General features: G+C 43.3%; 1 long non-coding RNA gene across 1 annotated transcript; it reads left to right on the forward strand.

The window, feature by feature from the left end:
• The first annotated feature begins 7,024 nt into the window (after window positions 1–7,024).
• Window positions 7,025–12,770, forward strand: LOC120384721. Its single transcript, XR_005589060.1, has 3 exons — window positions 7,025–7,239; window positions 8,379–8,493; window positions 12,619–12,770. It is a non-coding gene; the product is annotated as an uncharacterized LOC120384721 (long non-coding RNA).
• The last annotated feature ends 1,388 nt before the right edge of the window (window positions 12,771–14,158 follow it).

Raw genomic sequence — 14,158 nt, forward strand, 5'->3', positions numbered from 1 at the left:
CTTAGAAATAAAGAGCTGGATTCTCAGCTGGTGTGAACTGGCATATCTCCATTTAAGTCACTGGAACTATGAAGACTGACACCCGCTGAGAAGCTGGCCCTACATCTCCATTACTTTACAAAAGCCAGCCAGGCTTATGGAATGGCTCTATTTCTTCTTAAAAAAAAAGAGCAAACCTTTTTCCAAACCTGCTATCATGCTGAGTTCAGTTCAGGCAAGAAACCCTGGGGCGTGCCCCCGCTCACCTGCCACAAAAAGCCTCCCAGTTGATTCAATCAGCCATTTTTCTGCACTGCACTCATGGAGCATGGGTTTCAGTCTCTGGCAGGGACTCCTGCTGCTGGCTCCAACTCAAAGCAAGAAGCCATGGCTCCGATTGTGTCCATGTATGCAAAGTGAGCCAGGGTGATGCTGTTAATATGACTCAGCTGAGCATATTTGGCGAGAACAGTAAGGTCAACACACACTGCGGAGGGGATCTCAGAGGAAGGCTGGCTGCAAGCCTGCAGTCCACCACCCTTAAAGAGGAAGCACATCTTTTGTACTTAGGCCCTGATTGGTCTCTGTTGACCAATGCTGCCAAGCTCTGACTCATCACATGACATTTTTGTTTGCTGCAATGGCAACAGATAGGAAAGGAGCAGAATGTTTGTAATATTTTATTTTCTTAAGGGACAAATTGTGCTTTTCAGGCACTGACCCTTCTTATGGCATATGGTGGGGCAGCATGAGAAGGGACAGTCTTTCTACAAGCAGGTTGGCGCACTAGAGGACTGGGAAGTCTTTGTCACCCTACTACTCCCAACATGGGCCAGCCCTAGGCCACAGACCTGTCTTCTCCTCAGCCTTTGGGGGCAAGGTCCCCTGAGCTCAGGGTCTGCAATTATGATGCTCCTTTGCACTAGAACAGTGGTTCTCAAACTGAGGCCACCACTTGTGTAGGGAAAGCCCCTGGCGGGCCGGGCCGGTGTGTTTACCTGCCGGGTCTGCAGGTTCGTCCGATCGCGGCTCCCACTGGCTGCCGTTCGCCGCTCCAGGCCAATGGAGGCTGTGGGAAGCAGCGTGGGACAAGGGATTTGCTGGCCATCACTTCCTGCAGCCCCCATTGGCCTGGAGCAGTGAACTGCGGCTAGTAGGAGCCGCATTCGGCTGAACCTGAGGACCCAGCAGGTAAACAAACCGGCCTGGCCCGCCAGGGGCTTTCCCTAAACAAGCAGAGGCCCCAGTTTGAGAACCACTGCACTAGAAGAAGTTCCTTGTGCCTCCCCCATACCCTCCCTCATGCCTTCTGCCAGTCACAATGTGGCCCTTAGTTTTAGAAAACCTAGATGCATCCAGACTAAAAGATCTAAGGTAAAAAGCCTCACGCAGTCAGACAGGCAGACACACACACACACACACACACACACACTTGTGATAGATAGTAAAACTCTGCCATATGGCACAATCTTTCTTAGCATGTGTTTTTACAAAGATTCTATTCTGCATAGTCCAAGCACTTTGCTTTCTGCTCAGAAAAAATAAATCAGACCAAAATCCATGAAAAATCACCCACAAGCAGAGGGGCATGCAAGCAATTTGTCTGCATTACTTACTTCTCCAGGAAGACTGAGCCAGGGGAAATGGCTGGCTGGAATGTGCCAGTAGTTCAAACTTTCTGACTGCTCTCTGCAGCTGTGATTTGGACCCGGAATGCTCTGGAAGCATACTACATGTGGACATGTTTAAAAAGATACTGAGATTAGGAAAACATTATTGCACTACAGGAACAACACATTTCCGCTGCCTTTACTGCCGCTAAACCTGAGAAAGCTTTTCCAGCAGAATAAGGATTGTGCGATGACACCAAAGAGTAAGCAAAAAACAAACAAACCAAAAAAAAAACCAAAACCCTCAGGGGCTTTAAGAAAGTTTAGTTTTAATATGAAGGGCAAAGTTCAGTTTCAAAAGGGCTCAGCATTGTCCTAACTGCGCTGCCAGTGAAGTCACTATTAAACTCCCACTAACTTCAGTAGGAGATGGGTTAAAAAGCAGCTTATATTAAAACAGCATCCGTTTTACTTTCTTCTGCTTGAGGATCAGCTTCCACTTTAAAATTGTCCTAATAGTTTTTCAAACTTCATTCCGCCCTATCTGATCAAATAGCCGCTTCTGCCCTTACCCCCTCTATCAGATTTTCTATTTTCTCTCTTGAAAGCTCCCCTTTAGCAGCAGACCAGCAGGAGCTAGGAGCAATGCAGATGACAAATACTCAGGATGCACCTTCATTCACATGTTTTGATCAGATGCTTCAGCAAGGATTGGTGGGGTCCAGAAGAAGCTGTAACCCCTCCTCTTTGACCAGAAGGCAGAATCACCTTAACATGGAGACTTGTAGGTGAAGAAAAGAGGAAAGATGGCTGGAGCCTGCAGACTTATGCCTCAAACCCCCCCCCCCCCTCCTCTATTCCCCCCCCAAAAAATCCTCCCTCAAATTCATTTTCTCTTTACTACTGATTCTCTCAGAATCATCTTCTGTTATTCCACTTCAACAAGAACATGATAGTCCCAGCCCTCCATAAAGGGTAGCATCAAGCTTACCCTGAGGTTATCCAGGGATACTGACAAATAGTTAGAAAAGGCCTATTGGGCACCTTCCACAAGGCTGTGAAAACTAAACACAGTTTTAAGACCTGCTTCCATTGGGAGCTCTTCAGACCAAGGGGCCTGTGCCGCTTCAAGGGCTACAGCTGCAGAAAACTGGGGGGAGTTGGACTGCCACAGTCCTGTTGAAAGCAAGCATGCAAGCTGGGGCATCATCACGAAAAATGAAGTATGTCTCACCCTGTGTATCTCTGAGCCAAATGACTTTTGTTTATTTACTTGCTCTTCATTTAGATTTTAGATCAGCAGCAGTTACCCAGCAAGCATGGGAGAGGCAACTTAAGTGAGTACTCGTCCTACAGGACAAGACTGGAAACAGATCTGAGCAGTGAAGGAGCATTTTCAAAGGCAATGTTCTTGATCGTTTGTTTTTCTGCTTTCTTGGCCCTTTCTCAAAAGATCATGTTTCTGGAAGGGAAGTTTCCCCTGGCGAAGCGACTGACCCATTGGCAATAGTACAAAGTGCTGAGTTTTTAGGAGATGAACTCATGCTTTTGAATTCAAGCCCCTTTTGCTGATGAAAGCTGCTGATGAAGGGGAGGCTGGCAGAGCTATGGAGGAAGTATGGTCCAGTGGTGAGGGCGCTAGCCTGGGATGTCAGAGACCAGCATTCAGTTCCCAGCTCTGCTGCAGAGTTTCTGTGTGATCTTGGACAAGTCTCTTTGGGCCTCAGTTCCCCATCTGATCAGTGGAGAACATAGTGCAGTCCTACCTCAGAGTGTTAGGATGATGAGAGAGTTGAAAAAAGTAGCCTAGCTAGATCTGTATCAGAGAGTAGTAATGGCAATTGGTATCCTCTGAATGTGCTTCAGGTTGCAGAGAAATGCTACAGTGATGCGGCACCACTCTGCACTTGTCTGGCACATTCCCTCCAAGATGCTTAAAACACTTCACAGATGTTAATGGACTAACACTTGGGTGAGGTAGGGGAATATTTGTAGTGTGGTAAAGTATTTTGGAAAGGGAACTGAGGCACACAGAGTCATTGGTAGAGTTAGGAACAGAGTCCAAGATTTTCAAAGAAGTAACTAGTGATTCGCGATCCTTTTCAGGTATCCATTTTGAGACATCTTAAAGGAGTTCTAGTTTCAATGGCTGGGCCCTCAGCATTTTCAGAAAATCAGGTCACTTTAAAGTGTCCCACGCCGGGACCTCAAAAACTAAGGCACCCCACAACACTATTCAATCACTTTGGAAAATCATGGCTGATTTCAAGACTCCAGACTCCCATTCCCCTCTCAGAACCTTCAGACCTCTCCCCCTTCACTGGACAGTAGTTTATAAAAAGCCTATTAATTCTTGTGTGTTTGGCCAACAGCTCGTACGGATGCAGTGAAGGTTGTAAGGGCTTTGTTCAAACTTCATTGGTTAGTCTGTATTTTGGGGATGGCAAGAATACAACATTCCCATCCTGTGGCTCAGCTGATAGTGTTAAGTGCTTCACACGCTGGCCCAAGCAATGGAAAAGCTCTCAAGGGGCCTCCTTTTGGTGTGATCATAGGGATCTCTGTTGAATGATCGTTCTGTCTTAGGATCCACACTCCCCAGCTGTCTTTCCTGATGCCAAACATTCATAAGGCCTCCAATTCAGCAGCTTATCTTCTCTTGCATCATAAAGAAATAGGCTGGAAACCAGCCAAGGGCACATAGAAGGGAAGATACGGCAGGAGTGGGGAAACGGTCAAGGGGAATACAAGCGTATTTATAAAAGCAGAACAATGACTCTATAGCGTTCTGATAAGAGCCGCAGGAGCTATTTTTTACTCTCAAATCTGAATTCGGATTTTGATTGTTTTGGTTCCCCCCGCCCTGTAAAATAAAAACACCTTTTAGTGGGTGGAAAGGGTTAATACACTAGCCTTTTATTTATGGTCTGAATTCAGATCTACCTGCACCCAAAGGAAATGAGCTGTGTGAACTTAACCTAGTCCCTGATGGGCATTTGTTCATATCATAGATAGAACACAGCTCACAACACTCAACACAGTCTTAAACAATTGGCTTGAAGGGTGGCCTGCATTTGTAAACAGCAGGGGATTTGCAATCTAGCCAGCAGGGCTGAAATCCTTTGGCAGAGCTGCATTGGGAGACTCACACAGTATTGCCCTGGCTTGAAGCCTGGCCTCTGAAAGTGTTATCAATTGCTCGCTTTCAAGAACATTAAAGATATCAAACTTTCCTTTTTTAATAGCCGCTCAAAGGAAATGCAAATTTAGATCAAGGTCAGAGGCATAAAAAGTTCTTTTTCTCATGCTCTCTTTTGTGGAAATACTAGGGCTCATATGGTGGCTGTAATGATATATCTTCGTGCAATGTCAGAGCACAGGCTTGATTCATGGGCACACATCACTGTGTATATCACGCACGTCATTTACTGTAAAGTGATGCACCCAAGGGCATGAGATTATCATCCTCAGAAGATCCAGCACTAGTCCATGAGGGTTGCACTAAACAAAATCCTCTATGGCCGCACTGTTCTCCCCCATGTGATGTGACTAGCCGTTCTCATGTGTTTCTATTATCTTCTAATGTTGCTTTGGGGGTTGTTTGATGCACAAGGGCCATAAAGTGTTTGTATTAGATATGCCGCGACATAGGTGAGATCAGAACTGACCCCCTAGGGAAAGAACCCATCAACACTTAAGCATGTCAGTTGAGTAACTGTACCCAGGTGAGTAGTCCCATTTAATTCAATGAAACCACTCACCTGAATAAAATTATTCATGTCTGCAGGATTAGGTCTTAAGGTTGTACCACAAAGTAGCACCCAATCGGTTCTTATACATGCTTAACTAGATATACAAGGTTATACTTCAGTTCTTTGTGATAACCATATGTTTACCTGAACAAAGCTGACCAAACTCTAGATAGGAAAGGAAACTTCCAAAATTACCACATCTAGGAATATTTTGGGGAAAGTTGAAGAACAGGATTTTTTGTTTAGATAATAAAATCTAGCTCTTTTCATCAATAGATTGCTAAGCACTTTACAAAGGAGAGCAGGATAAATACCCCTATTTTACAGATAGGGAAACTGAGGTACAGAGCAGCAAAGTGACTTGCCCAAGGTCACCCAGCAGTGCAGTGGCAGAGCTAGGAATAAATCCCAGGTCTCCTGACTCCTAGTCTAGTGCTCTGTCCATGAGGTTGCACTCTCCAACTGCTTTTAAATCATGAAGAAAATAATGTATTTTCATTCATGTCCTATGACAATCCCCTGAGTGGGTATTAAAAAAAAAGATTCTAAACTCATGTTTAAAATAAAGTATGTGTCTTGGACACCCTTCCAAGTTCATCTCATGAGTGTTGTGCAATAAGCCAAGGTCTTATACATTGTGTCATCAAGGGATCACATTTACAAATAAGATTAAGAAGTGAAATAAAATCACGCTAGAAGGAGATAACTCACTCGCTGGCACAGAGCTCGAAGCTGAATTGATCTCCTGGCACATGTGCACACTCTTACGTCTGCCAATAACACCCAGCAATTAGTCAGAGCTACAGTACACAGTGTTTATAGTCCAGGGCTGTAATGAAATCAACATCTTCTCTCATGAAGGGAACTTAACCCCTGTGTGTTTATTTAATAGCACAAAAAAAGGATCATATCAGAGAACTGCATCGTGAAATACTGGTTTTGATCTGAGAATGATTTGGTATGCAATGTATACATAATTTCTTTATATAGGTATCTGCCAACAACAGAAAATCATTTTTTTTAGTGTCCTCTAGTAGATAGGGCCCTGGACTGGAACTCAGGAGACTGGGGTTTTATTCCTGGCTTTGCCCCTGACCTGCTGGGTGACCCTGGACAAGGCATTCATCTTTCTGTGCTGGTTTACCCTCCTGCCCTTTGCCTGTGAGATCTTTGGGGCAGGAGCTATCTCTTTCTAAGTGTTTGTACAGCCCCTAGCACAGAGACAGCTCTAGGTGCTATTGGAATATGAGTAATCCTATTAAGATCCACCCTATTTTAACCTTAATAGAAGAAGAGATTTCCCTCCCACTTTGGCAAATTACTTTATTTATATATATATATATATATATATATATATATGGAGAAATACCTAGCTCATAGAGCAGGAAGGGACCCTGAAAGGTCATTGAGTCTAGCCCCCTGCTTTCACGAGCAGGAACAAGTATTGATTTTGCCCCAGATCCCTAAGTGGCCCCCTCAAGGATTGAACTCACGACCCTGGGTTTAGCAGGCCTATGCTCAAACCACTGAGCTATCCCTCCCCCCTTTGTATAACATTTACATTTCCTTCCACTTCTGCCTTTTCTAATGAACTTTGCACAGTTTGTGTAAACAAAGAAATGAGATCTGGCAGCGTGGGGTGGGGGCAAACGTACCACGTCTATATCAACAGTGCAGCGGGAAACACTGGGTGCTGTCTATAGCCTGAGCTGAGCGATGAAAGGTTCGGGATGTATTCCAGCTATATTAACAGGCAGCTTGTTGGTTTGCTTACAGAATTCTGAGCTCAGACCTAAATTCTTTTGACTTGTGATTCAGAAGCAGTAAGGATTGTGTGTGAATAATGAAGTGGAAAAGCCAAGAATGGGATATATACTGGTGTTTGTATCCACTAAAAGGTGAGATGAAAGAGTTTTCTACCTGCCAAAAGGTTAGTTCAATAATTTAACTGTCTAAGGATCAAGTTTTAAATACCTAGACTCCTTAAAACCTAGCGGGGTTGGCTCAGCCCTTCTCTCTTCCAAAGTAAATAAAGGGTGGTGCAATTTACTATGTATGGGTCTTTCAGCAGAGATCACATGAATCAAAGTCCTATGAGCCAGATTGTGCCCATATGCATCTGAATTGCCTCAGGGGAAGAGCCAAAGGGGCATTTTGCTTCAGGTAGGCATGATGCCTGCTCTAGTGTCCCAGGGTGTAGGAGGGGTATGCCCAGTGTTACACCTCTTAAGAGGATGCAGACTGAACTCCCCTTCACAGCTAGCCAGCTTTGCTGGAGGAGGGAGGGCAAACCCCCAGGTCTTCTTTAGAGTGGCTTGTGTCCCTCCGGGTGTGAGCAGATACTAGTTCCTGCACTCAGGTGAGGGACCAAGTTTGTGGAAAGCCACCAGGGGCACAAAGACAGAGAAAGCTTCTTAACCCTCCCCTCTGTGAGCCACAATCCAGCTCTTTAAAAGCAGATGTTCTCTGGCAGGCATGAAAACATGGGTGCAATCACCATGATTTATATCAATGTAGGGCCAGCATTTTCAAATACCCTGGACAAAAGCATGGATGCCTTTTGGGGGAGATGAGGCAGGGGGGCACCTAGCTGAAAATGAAGCCCTTGGTTCAGTACTACCTCTGATTCCACAATCCAGCACTCAGCTCGAATCTCTTCTCACCTTTGGAGTTCTTGCTGCTTTGGGCTTCCTCCAGAGCCTTCACCCAACATCCCTCGGCCTCCTAGAGAGCTCTCCCCGTCCTGGCTACATATAGAGAACTGCCAACTCCGTTGTCAACAAGCCAGTTGCTGATTCATTGAAGAGAGATGAAGAGGACGGGGCAGTTGGAAGTGTGCAAAACCAGAAAGATTTTAATGAAGAGTGCTCAGTTATTTATATTCTTCTTCTTTTCCCTGTTTAGCATTTCATTTTACATCCATACCTGCACCTGTTCCACTCTTCCATATGTATGGTCTCCGTATTTCCAGCTTTGTAGCTCTCCAATTGATATTGACATTTTTTGTGTTGGATAACTCTCTTCTCTTTGTCCATAGGAGGGGGCCAAATTGGTTGCTGTGGCAGATTATCTTCAAGTACTGGCTAATTTGGAAGGGGGAAGACTAGGTGAGTGTCAAGACGAAAAGAGAGCAGGAATTCATAGCAGTCAAGGTATGACACGATGAAGCCTGGACTAGGGGGGTTGTAACTGGAATGGATGGATTTTCTGAGATATTTTGAGGAGACAACCAGCAGGATTTAGTGACCGTATCTATCCATGGGGAAGGGGGAGAAGGAGACATGGGATTCAACAATGAAACCAAGGTGGTGGAGCGGCTGACAGCTATGGAGAAGGGAGGGGGAGGGGAGGACCTCGGAGGAAAGATAGGCAATTTTGTCTTTAATATGTTGAGTTTACATTGGTGTCACATGTTGAGGAGTACATGTCAGAGATGTCTGGAGATGGCTAATTGTCCAGGAAATCTTTACAATGAAAACAACAATCACTTTAGCCACTGTCAGGCCATTAATGTTTCAGTTTCTAAATAGCACTGGCTCATTTCCCCATAAAACTCCTTCTCCCAGGTCTCAATAAATGGTTTTAATCTAGTAATCATCCAAACTTTTAAGTGGTTATGTGGCAACCCCTTTATATGTGCTTCATTTCAGCTCCACATATAAACACATTGCAAATTAGCAATCAGGTTAAAACCCATTTCACAGTGATAATCTGATGCAAACCAGACACTGATTCATATGCATCAGTCAAAACAAACATACCTGTGGACCATCAAACATAAATTTCTTCCATACTGCTGCATTATAGATCGAGTAACTTGTACGTCTTTTCTTTTGCCACAGGGCTGTAACTTGGTTCCTTTGCAATAGCAGGATTCGAGAAACACTGTTAGAAGACATGGGAACAGCTTTAGGGGAAACGAGTTGGCCTAGTATTTAAAGTGAATGTAAACACGTTAAGGTCAGATTTCAGGAAGGTTTAAAGCCAGCCAATAGAGAAAAACAGGAACGAGATTTGTAGATTCTAAAGCCAGAATGTACCACTGTGATCATCTAATCCGACCTTCTGCAGAACACAAGACCTTGGCGCTTCCCCAGAATAATTCCTGGAGGTGCACTGGGCTAACTCTGGAAACCTGGGTGCAAACTATATCTCAGATTAGGTTCCAAATTAAAATGCATTTGGTATCTCACCACAAGCCCCATTTATGTAAGTTAAAAAGGTCACTCGATAGTAGAACCAGTCAAAATATTTTGAAATTTTTTTTGAAGAAAATTTGTTGACAACATTTTCCATATTTTTTATTTGCTGTTTTGCAATCAACGTACAGCATGGTCAAGATATTTTAAAAAATCAAACTGGTGATGACTTTTTTTTTTTTACAAAACTTTTTTTGAAAACTTTTTCACAACACTTTTTCTGCATTTTTTGACCTGCTCTACCAGGCAGCTGAATAAATTTTAGCCTGATTGACAAATTTTGCTCAGAGATATTGGAATAGCAGAACGTCACAGGTCTGAATCACCTGGAATTTATGCACAGTTTTACTGGAGGAGCTTTGTTTATTTCAATGGAGTTACTGCAGAATTAATCCACAGTACGACAGGGCAATCCGGTTGTATAGGCTGTGGCTGAGGTGACTTGGCAGAGCTGTCTACGGAAAGCAGGCGGAGTTCTTAACTTCATTATGACTGGCCCAAGCCAGCCTTATTAGCCCATCACTTTCAAAAGCACAAAATTCACAGATACATTAAAATAAGAAGTGTTTTAGGGAAAAGACAAAGATTTTTTTAAGTCATATGGTATTACATGGGGTAGAATTCTAACCCAGAAATATCAGGAATTTTTATAGCTATATGATAAGGCCAAAAAGTATTTTGATTAGAGTTGATCAAAAAACAGAACTTCAGTCCCAGGCGATTCCAATATTTTGACATTTGGACAAATCAGGACAAAAAGTCAAAATATTAACACTTTTCATGAATGAAAAATTCCAGCAAATGTCGATTTGGAAATGTGAAAGCATTTCATTCCATGTCAACATGAACCTCTGTGTCCACATGAACTGCAGCAATACATCATGGTAGTCTCATGCATGCAGTGAATCATGGGAGATGTAGTCCAGGTGGGAAGCCCAGCCCATAGGAAAGAACACCCAAACTATAGCTGTCATGAACCATTGCAGCAGCTCAGGAGGGTTCAGAGATTAACGTCAAACCAACCTGGAACAAAATGTTTTGTCCTGATTTAAAAATGTCAGCAAAATTGTCATTCCCACAAAAATTTTGATTTTCCAGAAAACACATGTCCATTGAAAAACACCGAAGGAACATTGCAACTAGCTATAATCATGAGCTATTGCTAATGAAACAGAGGAACATGAAAGTAGAACTGGGATGTAATCAGCTGAATCTGAATTAAAAGAAATATATTTGATTTAAAGTTTTTAAAGATCTGAAATTTTCATGCAAGATTATGCTAATCCACTTTGTGAACTATAGTTACCCTTGCACAATCTGTCAGATTGGAGAACAAATCTATTTCCTCCGCATTAATGAAAGGAAACAAAAATATTCCAGTCTACCTTATATAAATTTATTGTGGCATGTTCTGGAATCTCGCTTGAGTGATAAACACATATCCTATTATCTTTTCTTCCTCCTGCTTGTTGGCAATGGCTACTAATCTTTCAGTTATGGAAAGCCAAACGTGAACCAGTATTTTCCATTATGGTTGTAATTTTGGCCTGTAATTTTATCACTCGAATCTAAATCCACCTCAGAAACACAATAAGCTAATTGTCGCTGAATAAACTGAAACTTTTGAGTGGTTTATAGAAGTGATTTAATAAAAGGAGAATAAAAAACAAATGTTAGTCACTATATTTTTGGCAAAAATGGTACAATATTTCTTTCTTTTCTGCGGATTTAACATTTGTCCAGTGTGATTTGTCTTTTCTTTAAAGCAAGTAAACAGATCAAATTTCAACAAAGATACCCTCTTCCTAATTTTTTAAACATATTAAATGCTAAGTGTTAACAATATGGCTGTGTTCTCATTACATAGTTATAGTCATTTTCACAGTTTGCATAGCTAAACATTTCAGAGCCCATTGTAAGTTTATGTTAGGCAATAATCTGAATGACTACTGGTTAGCCTGCTTCACTTCATTCATATTAAGAAACAATATACAGAGGATATAAAGTGATCAGCTATGTTTATGCTGAAGAAAAAAAGGATTGCATAACTAGTAAACAGGGAATTTGTGTCTGAACGTTGACAGGCTTCTGCTAATCACTTATGAATGAAAATCTTTTGCAAAACCTCCAAGCACAGACAAATCTGGAAATGTCAAACAACGGAAAGTCTACGAACAGTATTTCTAGCAAAAAACTAAAAGACATTAGTAACTCTTTTATTGTGGTGGTTTTTATGTTGACACGTGAAAATTTGCAAAGCATGGCTGTGTGCAGAAAAAAAGCCTGATGCTTATTCATAAACCAGACCCACTTAAAGAAAGCAACATAAATCTATTATAAATTAATAATTAATACTGAAGCCGATTGCCCATTGTGACTGGCCTGTGCTCGGCCCAGGAATGGGGTGGGAGGGCCTTATCTCACCTTTGGGGCTGTATTCTGGGTCTGCCCAAGGACCAGTTCTAGCCTCAATGTCAATTAGAGCAGCCCTGAATCTGCTCTTACTTTTGTTCTGTGGCAACAGGGGCCATTGCAGCAGCCAGAACACATTGGCCTTCTAACTATTCCTCTCTCACCTGGCTGCAATCTTGGCACATTCCATATCAGAGGGGCGGCAAGAGGAGGTAGTTTATAAGAACATAAGAATGGCCATATTGGTTCAGACCAATGGTCTGTCTAACCCAGCATCCTGTCTTCTGACAGTGCCCAGCGCCTGATACTTCTGAAGGAATGAACAGAACAGGGCAATTATTGAGTGATCCATCCCCTGTCATCCAGTCCCAGCTTCTGGAAGTCAGAGGTTTAGAAACACCTGGAGCATGGGGTTGCGTCCGTGACCATCTTGGCTAATAGCCATTGATCAACCTATCCTCCATGAACTTATCTAATTTTTTTTTTATCCTAGTTATAACACACAACCTAGGTTTGTTACTGGAGGGGACTGTTTCTGCCCCTTTATGTTATTGAAGAAGTGTAAAGGGGCCAGGACAGATAACTGACCCCACAGCCAGCTACTGATAGTTATTTCCCCTCATGTTTATGCTGCTATTGAGTTTCTTTCCTTTGTTTCCGTTCTAGCCAACATAGGTTTTCATACTGCACCATCACTATGGTATCTGGGCACCATGGAATGGAGAAAAAGAGACAAAATGAGGATTAATGTCTCCCCCCTTCCTTCTAACTCCTGGAGGTGCATCTGAGAAGTGGGTTTTTTTACCCACGAAAACTTATGCCCAAATAAATCTGTTTAAGGTGCCACAAGACTCCTCGTTGTTTTTGTTGATACTGACTTACACAGCTACCCCCTGATCCTGGAGGTCTAGTTAGCTGCAGGAGGGGCAGGATGTTTGCTTGGGTTTAGTACACTCATGTGTCCATTATTGTGGAAGAGCCAAATCAAAGATGTGGGTTTCCTTAGGTCTGTGGTCTTGCTCAACCCCTGTGGGTGGGCCCTCTGCCAGGAAAGCTCTATCCCCGGTTCCTACATGTCTAAACCTTGCTGCTGAGGGTTCCATTGTATCTGGTGAACGTCACGGTGGGTTCTGATCAGGCGGTCTCTGAGGTAGATGGGCATTCATCTCAATAAGGCTTTGAAGATCAAGACTGGTAGCGTGAACCTGACTTGGTATCCTATGGGAAGCCAGTGTAGAAACCAGAGCACCAGGGTGATGTCTTTGTATCGACCATTGCTGTTTAGTTGGGAGGCTGCAGCATGCTGTACCAGCTCAATCTTCTTCAAGGATTCTTAAGTATAGCACGGTTGTGGTACTGAAGCCTGAAGGTCATGCAAGCGTGGATTACAGTTGCCAAGTCCACACGTGTCAGGACTGGATGCTATATGAGTATCCAGTAGCAGGGGGGAATTCAACATGATTCTGAGGCTACATCTACACGATGAGCTAGGGCTGTGATTCCCAGCTCGCGTACACATGCTAGCATGATGAGAACTAGTCGTGTAACCGTGGCAGCACGGGCAGCAACAGCACACTTAGCCATGCCAAGTACATACCCACAGGGCTCAGGTGCTTACCAATGAGCTTAGGCTGGGCAAAGCCTCTTGTCCATTCTGCAGAGAAGCAACCCCTCTCCTCCCGATGGAACATTCCAGGGGAATCTTAGCACGTCTTAGTTCCTTGTCTCTGCGGACCTGATTCAGCAAAGCACTTAAGCACCAGCTTCAGTGCTTTGCTGAATCAAAATCTGTGTGAGCTTTTATCCTTCGGTGCAGTAATTTGGCCTATGATTTTCAGACCAGCACAGCTAAAGAACATGCCCTGTGATCTGATTTCCTTTAATGGCCAGGTGCTTTTAATAACGAACTGCCAACTGCGACTGGTATTGCAGCAAATGGTGCCTGGAATGAAAAGGGAGGGGGGAGGGAAGTCAATGAAACAGAACAGATAATTTTGCAATTTAATTTTCCATCTTCTCTAATAATGGTACCAATGTCATGGTTGATGGATGAAATTGCTACAGAAGGTTTCTTAAGATTAATTCCCCTCCTATAACTACAGCTGTGTTTTTCCAGAGCACATCTTTACTCCCTTACTCAATCTTTCCTGCCCCATCCCCCTTTTTTTCCCTTGGAAGAATGTTTTGGATCATAGACTGCATGGAG

This window comes from Mauremys reevesii, linkage group 16 (assembly GCF_016161935.1).
Source record: "Mauremys reevesii isolate NIE-2019 linkage group 16, ASM1616193v1, whole genome shotgun sequence".
NCBI classification, from domain to species: Eukaryota; Metazoa; Chordata; order Testudines; family Geoemydidae; genus Mauremys; species Mauremys reevesii.